Source organism: Bidens hawaiensis, unplaced genomic scaffold (assembly GCF_021521415.1).
Source record: "Bidens hawaiensis isolate Kalapana, Puna unplaced genomic scaffold, B.hawaiensis_p1.1 tig00066615_1, whole genome shotgun sequence".
Lineage (NCBI taxonomy): Eukaryota > Viridiplantae > Streptophyta > Magnoliopsida > Asterales > Asteraceae > Bidens > Bidens hawaiensis.
This window is the reverse complement of record NW_027501847.1, coordinates 1-13,527: the sequence shown is the minus strand read 5'-3', so window position 1 is coordinate 13,527 and position 13,527 is coordinate 1. Positions and strand designations below refer to the sequence as shown.

At 32.2% G+C, this 13,527-nt stretch overlaps 1 pseudogene across 1 annotated transcript; it reads right to left on the bottom strand.

Annotated features, from left to right (window-relative positions):
• Positions 1–10,391: 10,391 nt before the first annotated feature.
• LOC143604777 (transcription factor HHO3-like) lies at positions 10,392–12,255 on the bottom strand (annotated as a pseudogene). The gene is made up of 5 exons (XR_013148354.1): positions 12,001–12,255; positions 11,638–11,844; positions 11,310–11,559; positions 10,747–10,823; positions 10,392–10,636 (listed from the first exon to the last, which is right to left on the bottom strand). The product of XR_013148354.1 is annotated as a transcription factor HHO3-like (transcript).
• Between the last annotated feature and the right edge of the window lie 1,272 nt (positions 12,256–13,527).

The following is a 13,527-nucleotide window of genomic DNA, read 5'->3' as shown; positions in this document are numbered from 1 at the left end:
AGTTGCCGATTTTTATATTTCCGCCCGTGTAATACACGAGTTAATAACCTAGTATATACTAAAACTATGCTGGTTTTTCATGGCATATGTCCTAAGAAAAAAAAGGAAATAAATAAAATCTAGTCCGATTTGAGATGATTAAAGCAAATGGAAGTCGGTGCAAGGTGGAAGGGAGGTGATCATATGTGGTCGGAGTATGGACGGTATGAGGTTATTGGGTGTTGCAGCATTGCTGGAGCTGGTTGAGGTCGGGTCATTCAATCTTATTCTTTTTTGCGTTTCAAGAGAACATAAAATACGAGAATTTTGAGATAAATTCATCAACTAAATGAAAAAAAAATCCTTCATCGAGAATCTATTGATATAACTATAGATTAAAAATGCAAGGGTTGGTGCCATAGTTTTATTTAGGGTTGGAATGCTAACTTGTGCCCACTGCTACTGATTTTTGCTTAATCTTAATTTCTATATAAAAACATGTGTACAAATTAAAGGTCCGGTAAGACCTATATCTCTATGAGCAAAAGGAGTGGTTTTCCCATCTCAAAATGGCCATCCCATTTTGCTATGGTACCAATTAAGGCTGGATGGTGTCCCAGTCCATCCCATCCCAAAAGTTATATATCTTCCATCTTGAAATTCGTTTTTGCGCACTTTCACGTCTTTGTTCTTCCCAGATATCAGGGTAGCCATCGATAGGGTTTCTTATTGGTAGCCAATGGCATCTTTCCATCACCGCGCTGTCACTCCCTTCACCCTAATACGATGCATAATTTGAAAAAGAAAATTTCTCTATTCAATCAATTAAACATTACATTCATTTACCTAATATGTAACGATTAATGTACAAATACTATTAGTAATAAGATGAACTAATCGAATGTCTTAAGAAACCAATAACCTAGTTACACTTCTAAATATCCTCTATCTATGTAGCATGTCCAAATTAATCCTTTACCTCTTGTCCTCTTGCATATGCCATAATATAATATGCAAGTGTATACATCTGTTATGCAGGTAATAAGGTTTATTTTAATTATGAATTGAGTACAATGTTTAGTTGTTGACAAATAGAATTTGGCCCTTAACTTTCTCAAGGGACGTTGAAGAGGTAGGTCCCAGCAGAGCCCAGTTGGACCCGCAAGACTCACCTTGAAGAGGGACGTCTGCGCAAGGACCAACTGGTTCCGCAGGACCAACCATGCTCAGAGATGAAGACCTTACGCGCAGTACGCCAGCTGTTCCCGCAGGAAAAGCCTCCCAATGGTGAAGTACCCCGCCTTTTCCCGCAGTTGCGGATACAAGCTATCAGGGAAGGCTACCCGCACTAATAGCAAGGCTACACGCACAAGGCGCTCAATAATTCAGTGTCACCTGAAGGAATGAGCAAGGCGGGAATACTCCCGCCCAAATGAGCCAGTCCGTACGCTTCTGGAAGATCTTTTGTACTATACCTGCCAAGGTATGGACAAAATAGACAAGATCTGACCAAAGCAGCCCATGAACCAATCACAGGGTGACAGCTCACCGACAACAGTACGAGGAGCACGCTCTAGTACAAAATGTCACTATCAGCCGCTGCCTACTCACCAACCCTTGTCGTGGCATGTACATAGCCTGCAGTTGGTGGAAAAGGAATAGTACACAGCCGGCCATGTCACTATCAGCCGCTGCCTACCCACCAACTACCAGCATGGCACGTGCGTAGCCCACAGTTGGTAGAAAAGGAATATTATACAGCTGGCTGTACCTGCTTGGAAACCTACCTTCGGCTATAAATACTCCAACACCTTGGAACGGTATGATTATCTTGTATCTCATCTTCTCTAGCAATCTCTCTCAATATATACACATATTCAGAGCAATCTAGTCTGATTCTCACGCCGGAGGGTGGTCACAAGGAGGAACCCCCCCTTCTCAGTGACGAGCTCACGGTGTCTGTTTTGCAGGTCATTAGAAGAATAACCATCTTTGCCGGACCTAACCCTCGTGGGAAACATCACTTAACCCCCAGATTATCCGTAATCTGTCCGGGGTCGATTAGTGTTTCTTCGGACGTATTTAATTTTCTTGATCTTCACAATAGCAAATCCTGTTATGTTCTTCCATGCCTTATCTATTTGCATTTTATATATTATCTATATTTCTATATATACATATATGCAAGCAATTAAAAACCGTATATTTTAATGCAATCTCTCTTTTAGTGGCTTGACAGATACAATAATGTATATATTTAAGACCATACTACAACAATTAGGTTAACTCATATAGTCAAAACATTTTAAAGTACAGAAATTATAACAAAACATTGAGAAATATGTTGTAACAATCTTTTAATTATTCTCTTAATATTTACACTTAAATGATCAATAAGTAGTTACTATAGGGGGCAACACAGTTTGTCTCTCTCTATTGTAATTCGATTCTTTGTAAAAGTAACGGTTCTTTCTAAGGTTTATATTTATCTTCGTTAAACTATACGTAAAAACTTGGAGAAATAACCAAATTTCTGAGTTAACTGAACTCCTAGAGTCCTAGACATTTCAGATTACCTAATCTCAACAGTTTTAAGTTTTTAACTAATAGTGTTGATTATTTATTACCAAAATCAAGTACTTTTAATGGAAAAACTACCTAAATATACACACTTTTTGTTTACTTCTGAAATTCAAGTGTAATGAAACTTGATTATACTTCACAGGTTTGAATGAACCATGGGGTAAATCACAAGTTTTTGTAGAGTACTACGTAGGTAATGACATATGTTTGTTTGTTTCGAAGTACTATGTTTTATATTATAATATAGTAAACAATATTCAATCTTGTTGTAATCACAAAGCTGTCCGGATATTCAATTTAGACTTGAATCTAAGACCGAAGACTGCCAACAATTTTAACATCAAAATAAAACAACATGCCCATTCAAAGACATTCATATGACCTCTCAGTATGTACAAAGATTCTCTCTCGAGATAACGACCCCTTTATGTACACATGAATATAAGATGACCCTTTTAATGTTCTTTATGGATAAACATAACCAATTGACATCAATATATAGATGTTTTTAAAAGTGGTTCATTCGATCCGCCTTATTTACAATATTTTGACCCTAAAAACTGGTGGTATAACAATGGAATCGGTAGAATTTGAGCATTAAAAGTTAGATCCGAATTAAGAAGTCGAATTGTCTTCTTTACAATCGCTACTAAACAAACTAGTAACTTGTTGCTTGTTACCGACGGACTCATTTGGTAGTTACGATGGATTTTCGAAAACATTCCTAAAAGTAGCATCTTATGTCAAAATTCTATCGATTTGTGGGAAAGCATTATCTTTGGACTATCCCTCGGAAGTCCGTCGGTGTCATGGGAATGGATTTTCAGTAAGATATATTCACACATATTGTTTTTAGGCTATTGTGCGAGCCAATGTGTATATCAGTAATTCCTTACAATTATGTCGGTTTCTCAGGTTTAAATTTCTGATAAGATTCCAACCATGCTTTTTAGCTGATTGTCGAGGTTGGCTCCTCCTGATAAAATTCAAACGGAATTCCTTCGTTATCATTTATGAATACGAAATTATTTGTTCTCTCAATCTTATTTTCAAGCACAGTTGGAGGAGATACAAAAATAACAACAACAACAACAATAATAATAATCCTCCAACATTCATAAACATCCATCTTATTACATAAATAAACATCCTTTATTTATTTCTCTAATTTCCAAAAAATTGGGATGTTACCTACTATTACTCTCTCTCTCTCTCTCTCTCATCTGATACCACCACACGACTGCTACCACTGACACCGCTACATCACCTTTCTCTCCAGCCGATGCTAGCTATCACATTGACACTACCACACCACTACCTCTAACGCTAATGCAACCCCTCTATTTTCAACATACCGCCACTACAGTCTTAATTATTATCAATATGGATGGTATAAAAACCTGATTAAGTTTTAATTTTCTAAACATTAAGTTTGTTATTGATTATATATATGCATGCATGTATTTGTATGTTTGTAAGATATGATATGTAAATGTTAAATTATTGTTGGTTAACTTTGTGTATGTATGTAGGATATATATGTGTATTTGTAACTACATGTGTATGTGTATTTATTCGTATGTATCTATTAGGGTTGTTTCTGAGAATCATTAAAAGTTTATGGGTTGCAGACGAAAAAAAATTTTAGACCCAAAGTAAAATTTTTCTTTTATTAGGTTTAAACATTCAAAGTTTTAAATGAGCTTACTTTATTATGATTTCGGATGTGTAATTTTTTTAATATATAAAAAATTGAGAAGATTTTATTGCTTAAGTGTGAGAATCTAGTGACGTGCGGAAAAATAACAACCACCGAGTATAAGCATATGTTTAATTATGCATGATAAAATTTCTACTCAATATTAAGTAAAATTCGTGTCATCAACAAAGAGAGACTTACTAAAATTGTGGGGATCCTTGATTTCCTCCATAAGAAGGTTAGAGAAAACAAAAGCATGACGTTATCATTGAGCTTTCTTTAAAAATGGATTCTCTAAATAATGTGCTATGAAAGAAATTGGGATGACTGAAAATAGCATATTCCGAAGTATATCGTCGTGAAAGATGTTATATACCAATTAAGCTCAATACAACTTCGTCACTAGAGTTTACTTTTAAATCGGTGAAATTTAATTTTAAACTCTAGATTATATACTAATTTTCCTAGTTTGTATTAAATTTTCAAATTTTGAAGTAGTTTTCATAATTTGTATATTAAACTTCCAGATTTTTAATCAATCTTTAAATCGTACATGTTATATTAAATTTCCAGATTTTGTGCACATTTTCATATTTATTATTAAAATTTTTATTTGAATAGTGCTACTGACGGATTTGACAAGGGAATCATCGGTGAACCATTGGTAATCATATTGGATTCGCCGAAGAAGGCTTTCTAGCCACTATACATGTACCAGCCGCTAATCCTTCGGCCTTCGCTAAAGCATTCATTGGTAATCTCTCGGAAATTAAATTACCAAGCTCACTGACGAATACTCTTTGGTGATGACTTCTATCGACGAAAGTATCCATCATTGGTTGTTATTTGTTTAGTATTGAATATCGAATCATACCAACAATATATAGTTGGATTTAAGTAGATGCCATGAGAATATTCTCAAACAAGGCAAAATGTTGGAGAGTTGAAAAATGGTTCTACGTTCTAACTAGAATGATAATGTAAACAATAATGAAGTATTAAGTAGGGTTGAGTTATAATATGAAAATTAGTTTTTTTAAGAATGATAGGAAATAATCATGTCCATTCATTTGAGAATTGAATGGTTGAGATTAGATTAGAGAGATCATCAAGTGTAAAACAAGGGTAATGGTATAATAGGGATAACACATTTGTTGACTTTCTCTCTCCACATGCAAGACACATGTCAAATTCCCCCATCATTTTAAAACGTACATAACTTTTTTATACGATATTTTTTTTTTCAAAACAATTTCACCATAAAAACGAATGTTTTGTTATCTTTTATATGAGTAGAATATTGCTTTATAATAATAAAAAAAATTCGTGGGTTTTTACAAAGTGTGTTTTACCATAATTGTGTATTACAAAATTGTGTTATACAATTGTGTTTTATTTTTTCATAGTGTTTTTTACATTGTGTTATTTAATTGTGTTTTCATTATGTTTTTGTCATTGTGTTTTTATTTATATAGTGTTTTTTCATTGTGTTTTTTACATTGTGTCTTTTTCATTGTGTTTTTCATAGTATTTTGTTTTCCGGCGAAATTTCCGAAGACTTTTCCGGCAATGTGGTGGCGGTGGGCGGTGGTGGTTGTAGGAGATAAGTGAAAATTTAAGTGAATTTTTAAAATTAAATTAAATTGGTTTTCAATATTAAGGTATTAGACAAAAATACCCTTATTCTTAAACTTCTTATTTGATATTTTCTCCACACTTCTCTAAATGGCAATGACATTGACAACCTTATGCTACTTACCTTGGAACATCCGAATATTTCCTCACTTGCTTTTCATTTTGTTTACGGTGTGCCTCATATTGTTAATTTGATAAATATTATTATTACTTCCGGCTTAGTAATTTAAAAATTTTCTTTTATGATTTATATTTACTTTATGCAAAGTGATTTTGTCTTTTACGTGTGTGTGTGATGATGAATATCATATGTGATCGATCTTTTTCAATATTGTCTCCAATGTCATTGTGCCAGGTCTAACATTATTGTTCGGAACTTTGAAATATAATTCGTACAATATTATATGTTGTTATTATGAAGTAAAATATAAGAGTTGCCAAATACCGAATCAGAATGGTTCGTGGTTGTTTTATAATTATACTTTCATTTCACCTTAGGTTTTAGTCTTTATGCAAACATACAAACCTAAATCATCATTTATGAAAGCATTTGTTTATTCATTATATTATCATCTTCAACATATAACATAAACAGTAAACAATAAAGTATTAACTGTTACATAATTTTGATAATGAGTCTGACTATATTTTGTCTGCCATGTATTGTGAAAACATTTATTATATTTAAAGTTCTCATTTAAAAAAATTATAATTAAAACAACTCAAACGCTCTATTATAATAATAGATTACAGAAGAGTGAGATTTTATTCTGGCCGTCCGATAAGATCAAAGATCGAATATGGGCCGTTTGATAAGGATGGATTAAAAAGCGGTTACTTTTCATTACATGTAACTACCCCACTAACCCATTTACATGGGTAACCACCCACTATTAGACATAGTTATTTCCACTCGACTATTAGTATAATTAAACTAAATCTACCACCTAAAAAGTGCATGTAACTAACTTAGTTTTAACTTCCCACTACCCATGTCCAAATTATGTATGTATTGGGTAGTTATTTTGTGTGGTGGATCAAATGTGTTGGAAGGGAATAGGTGTAGTAGTGGGCAGTTACATACTTTTATTTTCGTTCATAGCAGTTAATGTATATATTGCAGTTTCTATAAAGTTAGGATGTGGTGTTGCAGTTGCTAAATTGTAGTGCATACCACTCTATATAATTGGATTTTGTTTGCTTATAAATGTAGTTATGAGGTTCATTTTTAATTGTATTGCTAAGTGCTTCCGTCATGAATAAAGAATTAAATCATCACACATCCTTGATGATGAGGATGTACTTTAATTCAGTTTTTTGTTTCTAAGTTTCTTATACTTTATCCTCTAACGATTGATATTTTCCTACTTGTAGAACAAAGTTATTGAAACATGAAGTAAGCTTTATGAGGTACATATGGTGGAAAGCATGTTTGAGTTATTTGAGTTTCTAATGTGTTCTTTTTTGTCGTTGCTGAACTTTTATTATTTTGATATTACATAATATATATGAAATTTGATACCATGATTGTGTCTTTGTATATATTCTAAGTTTCTACGAAACTAAAAAACAGTACCAACATATCAATGACTTTTTTTATTATCATTATTTTTTTATTTTTTTATGTGTATTATTTCCTTAATTGTAAGGATCTAACTTGTAAATATGAGTTTGTGTCTTACGCGAACTTCCTAACTGGTTTTCATTTGTGTTTTTAGCTGCACAAACCTGAGAATGTCATTGGTGAACCCACTTATATTAAGCAGGTAACAGCTTAACTTGCTTATTTGCTCGCTAGCGTACTCAAATCAAATGCTAACACCTGCACCATTATGCTACTAACAGGAAGAAGATTTTTTTTTTTTTTTTGGGGGGGGGGGACTTGAATTACTTTGATAAACTCCCACTGTATTGTTCTTGCCAAAAGGATATTGTTGTCGACATTAAGGATGAGGTACTTATTTCTTACTTTGTGTTTACTTGAAAATAACTAACAGTTAATTAACATATTTTGTCTTAGAATCACAATGCTGACCGACTCAATAAACGGTCTCGCGCACTCGATAAGTGAAAATGTGAGGATGTGATAGAGATTGCAAGTTCCGAAGATGAATCACAAGAGGCTTGGGTGCCTATTAAGAGGAGGACTAACAATGCTCGTGTTGTAAATCGGGTTGACCTTGATTGAGGACCGTATCGCTTAATGTTTTAATATTGTGTTTTTAAGTACTATCATAGCTAGACTTATGTTTTTATATGATCAATTGTTTCCATGTGTTATTGACTTAATGTTAGTATCACCTTACTGCGTTGATATTCCCGTCCACCGGACGGGCAAACTGCTAGTTGTAGTCTTGTGTATATATGTTAAATTTTATGATTCAATTCATGTATTAAAATACATATTAAGATTCACTTAATATATGTCATTGTTTATTCTTTTAATTAGTAGCTTTTTATGTTCTTGCATAGAGTCAAGACTATTTTTCCTTCAATTTATGTGGGTTGTAGATAACATTATATCAAGAGGCGTTTTTGTTTCAATACTTTTATGAGAATATTGCATTTTCACATTTAGAGCTTGATCTTATTTTCCTTTCTCTAGATATCTGGCTTTTTGTTACACTTGACTTTCCATATATATTAGTAGCAGACATTTTTATATGTAACTATTATTAAATCAGAAGTATGACTCTAAAATAAGCTCCATTATTTAAGTAAATGTGGAACATATATATATGGCCCAAGATATAGCTAACCAAGTTGACTACTCTTGTTTTTTAATGGATGATAAGATCAATTATGAAATAAATATTAATTAATCTATATCCTTTTCTTTAAGGAAATAAAGACAACTTATATTTGAGTCGCCCAAATCTTGATAAAATAAACAAGCAAACATATAACATTTGAGCAACCAAAAAGTGACACGTCACATTATCTACAAGCAATATAGTCCATTCTTTATCCAAATACTCATGGGAATGCCTGTGATGTTCATCATCTTGCCTTTCTCGTTCTAAGTCATAAACATGTGGAAAGTGGAATTCCTATTTAAATTTTGAACGCAAAGTAAGAGGAATCACACACTCGTGATGGTACATCTTATACATTTTATACATTTCTAGTTTTTATGTGCCTAGCTTTTACTTGTTGTAATCTCATTTTGTTTGTATATCTATGAGAGATTTTGAGTATAACTATATTAAATTTGTAACCATTATATTCAATTTCTTACACACACACACACCTATATTAATTTGTAACAACCATTTTTTATTAAAAATAAGTGTAAAAGGTTGTGATAATTTAGAATAGGCAAGCAGTTGGGACACACTATTATACTAATGGGCATTTGCGATGAAAAAAAAATCACAATTATAGCTTGATTTTCTTGTAGCGGATAAATTGCATGAAGGAATTAGTTTATGGGTGACATTTGTAAGTAATTCATACATGTTAATTAGTAACTAGATATGTTTTTTTTTCTTTCTTATGATGTTTTTCAAACCATGAGTTACACATGATTTAAGATGAGTTATCTCTTGGAAAATGTTCACCCAATTATTGTTATTTTCCGAAACCAAATCGATCAAGAGCTAAGGTTGCAAGGTCGTGTGTGGCAAAACATACTTACTAGTTGGTATGATACTACAAAATAGAAGAGTGTCACAGACGATCATATTCGTTGATCCGTTTGTACTTTTGGTTATCTATGGAAAAGGGTATTAGATTTTTGTTAGACGGTTATCTCATTTGCGACAGATATTACTGAGAATTCACTGACGATCAAATGTTGTTTTCTTTCATTAATTTGTCAGTAACACCTATTTAATCACATGAATAAGTTATGTTGGTAATCGATTCGTGATTACTATCTACTTAATTTACATTTTTATTTTTAATTTTATTTTGTGGTGTAATTATTTCCATCAAACATCTTTTGGCCATAATTACCAACGAAAACGAATATTGTTTGTGGGTAATGTTTAGTTGGTGGTACTCCCTTTTCTATTGCGGAGATAACAACTTAATTTCAACTAACTAACTAATTTCGTTGAAATGAGGCAATGAGCATATATAGTTAGGTGTTTGTTTAACTAGATGAGATTTCATGAATTATAATTACAAGGTTTGTAAAAGCAATAAAACTTGTAAAAGTAGATTAAACAAAAGAAATATATAAGTCTCAATAAGAGAAATTGAAACCAACGTTGTCATGCAACTAACCAAGACTTCATATTACATTTTAACAAATGTACTCTCAAACACCATGACTACAAAATAAGAAACAAAAAGGCACAATAAAATGTAAAAAAATGATGTATATATGTGGAATCTCATACGTTAAAAAATGTTTACTACAAAAGAAAAGATGATAGTGAATGAAAACAAGGGTCTTTCACAAAAAATTCACATTAATCTATAAAAGACACAATTGGTGGTAACTTGTAGCTAAATAAACCAGATCAAGTCTGGTGAGTCGGCAGTGATCAGCATGATTATTGCTTAATTGCATTGTTTCATTTTGTAGGAAGAAGCCGTTATAGACTGTGGTAGAGAAGCCATTGGAGCATATACTACTTTCGAATTATTGATCATGTCATTTGCCAGCGGAGATGAAGTGACATTGGTGCAATTCAGTGGCGACATCCATATTCGGCCAACCACCACTAGCTGGGGAGTGTGTGCGTCGTTATTGATTGTAGGGTTCAACCTCTTTATATGCAATCGATATTTCTGCTTAGAACCAAATGTAAAGAATGTGTGAATTTTTCTATCATGCACCAAATCAATGCTAAAAATACTAGTGATATATGGTGTAGGTAAAATAAAATTAAAACACAAACCTGTAAATGGCTTTTAATTTCATCAGTTGTTAGCCCATTGACCTTCATTAGTTCCTTAATATGTTTTGGTGTTGCAACTGCAAAGAAAATACATTATCATTTGGATATTTTGATTATGATTATGGGATAAGATACATTATATATAGAATATTAAATTATTACAAAAACAAAAAGACATATAATTTAAACTTTTTTATTTATTTATCAATGTTTCATATTTATATGTTTCTAGCATAGAAATATGTTGTTCAAGTACATAAAATTCATAATTTTTAAAGTTTGTACTGTAACACTTTAATCACTTGTATAGGCAATATAACCTACATAAATATTAACAAAATTTGTTTATATTTTATATAGTTTTTGAGCTTTAGATATGATAAATAAACATTATATTTCTATCATATCTTATATTTTAACAAATTTTAATATTGAAAAGATAATAATCCATTATATATTAACTAAGGACAACAGAACTTTAGGTACCTAATTAAACATAATCGCATAATCAGGTCAATTAACAATGAATAATAATAATAATAATAATAATAATAATACCATACCATGAGCACCACCAAGTTGTTGAAGAGCATGAAGAAACCTTCGGTGCACTTCTGGAGACCAACACCTCCTTTCTTTCTTATTACACCGTCCTTTATCTTCACCATTACTTTCGTCGTTGCCGCCACCATTACCACCACCGTCTGTATCCGTCGAAGAACTTATGGCCATTTTATTCTTCTGTAAAGGTTGAACAAAACTGTCACACCTATCTTTGTGTTCTTCCATAGTCAACTTCTTTAGAAACAAGTCCTAAAATCAATACAAATATAATAATAATAAACCAAAAATAGAGAGTTTTATTTATTTAATGTATAATATAATTATTACCTCTTGATCAATTGTTGGATTTGGGACTTGAATTGATAGTTGAGTAGATGCAAGCCAATCTTTGCTACCTTTGAACTTAAATTTATGAGATAACTCATCATCAATATGTCTGAGACGATCACTGAGCCTGTTAATGATCAAACGTCGATTGACCATTAACAGGCTCAGTGATCGTCTCAGACATTTGTCTTCTACATCTTTCAATAGCTGCAAAAAAAATATCAAATTCAAGTCCCAGAAAATAAGAAATTTGCCGTTGGTCCTGAGTTTAGCTCTAGGAATTAAGAAATTTGACGTTCAAAATAGAAAAAATAAACATTATAACAATGACAATAACAATACCAATAATATTAACACGCGTACCTTGAGAAACAAGTTCAAGACAAAGCGGAAGCTCGCGTTTGAATACTTGAATCTTTTTACGTTCTTCATCTAAAGCTCCAATATACTCTTGACATATCTTCACTTTTTCTTTACATTTATCACTTGGATTAACTTTGAAAGTAACCATTTCTTTTCTTTGTCTAAAAAAACCAACCCACAAGTACTTTTGTTAGATTAGATTGACTGACAGTTATATGAACATAGAGAGATCCGGTTAGTACGAGAAAACAAGGATCTAAACTGGAATTTAGGATAGGAATAAACTTGGAATATATACGAGATATTTATACCTATAATAAATAATAAAAATTAAATAGAAAGAGAGTTTGGTGGATTATTTTTCTTGGGGAAAGCTTCGAATAAATCGGAAGGTGTCGAAGTCGGGGCGTCGCGTACAACGGACTTTTTAAAGCATCCACTATATGTATATATATGTGTACTATAAATTTAAATAAAATTTTATACTTATTGACAATATATATCTTTATGTAATATTTCATGTTAAATTTTAATATTTTGACAAATTAAATGTCCTTGCTTTCAATTTGGTCATAAAATAATATATAATACATGCGGGTCGTGCACAGTAACTCAACGATGCCGAAGAATGATAACTTTGTCTTCAGTAGGATCGGTTTTGACAATAGAAAGAGATGACAGCGTAGCTTGTTGCCCCGTTTACCTGCCTTTATATTGTAATTGGATCTTTTTCCTTAATATAAAATAGTTATCATATAACTTTCTGAAAATGCCATCATCAACTTAATAACACCGATTAAGGAATATGTATATCTAATTTAAACCGAACCATGAATTTCGGTTGAAACAACAAAACAAAATCAAACAGTGATCGGTTATTAAATTGGATAAGTTATATCGGTTTCGCTCTAATTAATCAGTTTTGTAGTTTACAAAAAGTAACAGGTGTCATAATTTTTGTGCTTAGTATTTTCATGTCAAATAAGATGATCCAATTATAATAAATGGGCAGGTCAGCGGACAACAGGCTACGCGGCCATAATATATTGACAGAGAGCAGAAGCAAGAAAATAATACAAGAGAAAAATTTTCGAAGAAGAAAAAACCTTTATAAAATTTTGGATGCTCACCCATTGTTGCCATTGTAAAGGGGACTTCTAAATTTGGTTCGCCAAAATTTTGAAATTACAAAACAATAATGGAAAACTATCGTTAAAAAAACTATATAGTAATAATGGAACACTAAAAGACATTAAGAGCTTAAAGGACGTAATTAAGCTAGAAAACGTGTAAAGTTAAATTTGGGAAGGTTTAAATGCTGCGATAATTGTGGAAAAGGTCTTTTTGTTGGAATCGGTGGCTTAAATGATGAAAATTGGGTTTGATAGTTGGGTGAAACTGAATAATAACATGCCACATGGTCTAGCTCGTCGAGACATTTTTGTGTTGACTGGTAATGGACCCCATAATTTAACCAGTAGCCTAAGTTGTGGTTTTTTAAACGCGTATTATTCTTTCCCTTTTGTC